Genomic DNA, 4,277 nt, shown 5'->3' with positions numbered 1-4,277 from the left:
ACCTAGACGAAGCTCCAGCTGGCCAACCACTGCCTAGCCTCTCTTGGATCCACCCGCCTCGTCCAATCGCAAACCTGCCTCATGGAATAGGGTGTCCAGAAACACAGAGTACGAGACATGAGCATAAAACGCTTAATACGAGAGTATTAGTATACATGCATGCAAAGTGAACTCCCTATAAACTCACTACAAGAAAAACGCAAAAAGACAATGGATTTTATCCGTTGTCGTAGGGGGTGAAAAACTATTATAACTGATGGTGTTGTCAAAACTGCGCCCTACGACAACGGATTTTATCCGTTGTCGTATCCCTCAAAGACAACGGATGGGGGCAACGACAACGGATAAAATCTGTTGTCGTAGGCATAAATCAATTGTCTTTGAAAGAAACGACAACGGATTTTATCCGTTGTCGTTGGGGTGCAGTTTTGACAACACCATTAATTACAATAGATTTTCAATCCCTACGACAACGGATAAAATTCGTTGTCTTTTTCTATATAAAAAACAAAAATAAATAAAATTTTTTATATAAATTTAAATATTATAAATAATATGAAATTTAAAATTTCATAAATAAAATGTAATATAAAATTTTTTAGTATTACAAATCACTCGAAATTAAAATTCTAATTTAATGCACACAACAAAAAAATATCGACTTCGTGCAATTGCCTCTGATAGCCTTTTTAGTGCCTCCAGTTGCCTCACGATCATCCGATACACAACTCTACTACCAAGAGCCGCATCACCTCTGCGAAGTGAGACATAGGATTCCACCAAGCTCAGCAAAGTAGGCCTCGTGTACCTTTTTGGTGAGACGTACATGTTTAACTTGAAAACAGAGGCCAACAAACAATATCAAAGGCACTACCTAAGATAAGTCTGAGCAGGAATTCCTGCACAAAGAAATATACTGAATGGAGGATGATATATGTCGAATAACCAAGAAAACACTAAACCTTAATAAAAACTAACTAATTCAAGTAATTAATTGGACATTACCGAAAATGCAAAATGCAAAATCGAAATACAAGAGCCAAGAACTGAAGAAATATGGTTCCCTCTTCTTCACCGATGATCTCTCTGCAGCCATTCTCAATCGTTCTTAACTTCAAAAACTTTCCAATCTTATTCTTGCTGCAACAAATCAGACGACTCTGAGTCACCCAAATTTGGACACTATAATAATAATAATAATAATAATGATGATGATGATGATGATGATAATTAAAAAAATTATACACTAGATTCAATGAGCTCGTGTATAAACAAAACCATGAACATATCCAGTTAACAAATCAAGAAACAAATTAGCCCACCCTTCCGTAAAATTGGAATAATAAAACCAAACAAAAAAGATGGAGAAGTATAAATTTATTGTAAACTATATGTGCACAAATCTGAGGCATCAACCCATCAATTTAAAAAATTATCGATAAAAATGCTCCAAAATACATAATGTTCAAAGTAAATCATAAATTCAGATTAATTAAAACTCGGAAAAAAACTTTTCATAGACAGAAAGGAACTGTACCATTTACCAATTGTTTCAAGGGAAGAGAGATTGATTACATATTTACTTATGGATCACGATGACAGAGGCCAGGTGAATTATAGCTCATTATCATTATTGGCCATGAAAAATTACTGCAAAAGAAAATAAAGTTAATATTTTACAACACATCGGTTGATTCTCCAAGTTTGAGTAATGTATTGTACACAAATGAGCAATTCATTACCATATTTGCAAAAGCTAACAGACACGATATGAAAAAAGTGTTTGTACCATATTGGAACTTGAACATGAAAAAAAACAAAGATAAAATAACAGGTAGTGGAATAATAATCTTGAAGAGTTCCTTTTGTTTGACGCCAAAATTGGATTGGGGAGTACGATAGTGGTATTGCACCTGTATTCATAGTGATTGCACCTATATTCATAACAATTCCAAAACTCATGGAACCGAGAACGCTTACTAGTGAAATTTTTCAACGGATAAGATCTCTGAATGAAGTATGTCAAGAAGCTATCCCACTACAAGAAAAATGGCCAACGAACAGTGCCATAATTTATTTTTAAGTATGCAGTCTCCTTACTATTGTTAGGACGAATTTGGAGCGCAAGGAAAACTTCAAGTGCCTGGAAGAAAAGAAGAGTTGGAGAAATGAATTCCATGCTTAATGAACTTGAAATTCGAATTTAAACATTCTATCAAGAATTAACTCATCATCTAAAAAAATTCTAAGAACAGAGCCTAAGGATATGATAAATATTGGACAAAACATATTCTTTGAAGTATATTTGTTCTTTTAAAAATGAAAATAAAACATACATGTCTTGGAGGTATGTGCTTGCCACTTAGAAAGTCTAGCCGCGAGGTTCCAAAACTGTAAACCACACATTATGGAGTCACTCTTCCTGTAAGTTAGTAATCAGAAACTTGGAATTTAGAATTCTTTTGCACACAGTGAAATGGTTTCATATTGTTGTGCTATGATAGTACATTAAACAAAAAGAATGAAAGCATTTATAACTCCATCAAACATCTCAAGTCACAGAGTTAAAGGACTATTTTTTTAACCAAAGTTTACAGAAAGGGATAACTTGAAATTAAATAGATCGCCAAATAACCATTTCAACCGAGCATACCAACTCTTTAAACAGATATCCTAGATCTAGTTGTCATATAAATCAATGAATCACATAAATGCCATATCCACGTATACCACAGATCCAACCATTTTACAGCCTCAATCACCATTATAAATCCAGAATAAACTGAGATATTGAAATTTTTCCCAAAAAAAAAAAAGACAATACCATGTAATCGGTGGTAATAAATGGATCATTAATGGTGACAAGCTCAATGTCATCACTCTGCAGCGCAACTCTAGCCACCAATCGTCCACTCCTTACAAATCCTGAGCTCAATGTCGAAAGAAACACACTCCACTTCATGATGGTACAGCTCTGTTATACAAAGAACACATGGCAACGGTAGCAGTGCTACAACTGATTCCTCTGTAGGATATCTTCTCAACCAAAACAGGGAAGCCCTTGCCTCGAAGGAATCCATTGAAGCCATGAAAAGTGTGGAGATAGAAAAAAAGGTGAAGATTGTGTGATTTTCTTGGAGAAGTGGCCGGTTGGTGAGGATGAGAGGCGGCGGCGTGAGGAAAGGAGCGTAGAGGAGAGAAAGGAGACGAAGGAAAATCGAAAGAAGAAGCTGGTTTATGTGAAAACCAACCAGCTTTATGTTAAATGGTTCTTCTTGGGTATGAAAATGGTTCCTTCATATAATCCATCAGTTGTTATTGAACTTCAAAATCAGCAGCCTGCGGCAGCATTTACTGAGATGAAATTAAGAATAGAGGATTTAGGATTCCAATTACCAGTGTTACCTAGAAATGGGAAAAACTTTTTTGGAGGAGAGTTCCCTGATGATGTGAAATCAAAACAAATAACCATGGTTATCTTTAGTTTTGTCGTCACTCTGTCACATTTAAAATTTACCTAGAAGCATCAGGAACTAGATCAGGAGAGCATATCAGAAAGACATAAAAAAAACCAGAAAAAATCATGTCAAAATGTAATGCAAAGTGCTATTACTTGATATATATAGTTTCTTTTCCAGCATTGAGGATAATCTCATTCGCAATAGAAATAAAGTGCAGCATTAATTTTATGATAAATGCAAATAAAAAACGATACATATATATCACAATTGAAACTGGTACACACGTTATGGATATCCATGATGTGTAAGGATGGAGGCTGTTGTATGAAATTTTGTCCAACTTGTAGATGTATTCAAACCATAAATAGCCAACCTCAATTGCTTACGATCAGGCGGTTGTAACGATGAATGCCTTGATTGTGAATCTTCGTTTTGTCTCAGTCTCCTCCAATTTCTCCATCCAGTTTCAACCTGTAAGAGAGATAATTTGAAACTTAAAGGTCACGAGAACAAACCTCAAGTAACTGTGCATTATATATATATATACATACATACACATATTTACAAACTCGAAAATCGATCAATTAGCTAAATCTGACCCATAATCCCAATAGCATGAAGCTAGACCTCCAAAGACAACAAAAAATAACTATAGATCCTAAAAAAACAGTTGAAGAAAAAATCAAAATACGAACAAAAATGCAATTCAATTCAGACAAGGGGTGATGGAAAAAAAAATCTTACCTCAGAAGATTTAATGGCTTCGAGAAGCTTCAGCAAATCGCCACCTGAACTCAAGCTCTTCATTTTTAACCA

At 34.9% G+C, this 4,277-nt stretch overlaps 1 long non-coding RNA gene across 1 annotated transcript; it reads right to left on the bottom strand.

Moving 5' to 3' along the window:
* Nucleotides 1-784: 784 nt before the first annotated feature.
* LOC140865336 (uncharacterized) lies at nt 785-1,816 on the bottom strand. The gene is made up of 3 exons (XR_012144581.1): nt 1,790-1,816; nt 1,006-1,140; nt 785-899 (listed from the first exon to the last, which is right to left on the bottom strand). It is a non-coding gene; the product is annotated as an uncharacterized lncRNA (long non-coding RNA).
* Nucleotides 1,817-4,277: the final 2,461 nt, after the last annotated feature.

Source organism: Henckelia pumila, chromosome 1, assembly GCF_033568475.1.
Source record: "Henckelia pumila isolate YLH828 chromosome 1, ASM3356847v2, whole genome shotgun sequence".
Taxonomy (NCBI): domain Eukaryota; kingdom Viridiplantae; phylum Streptophyta; class Magnoliopsida; order Lamiales; family Gesneriaceae; genus Henckelia; species Henckelia pumila.
The sequence above is the reverse complement of the archived record's forward strand: the minus strand, read 5'-3'. Positions and strand labels throughout refer to the sequence as shown.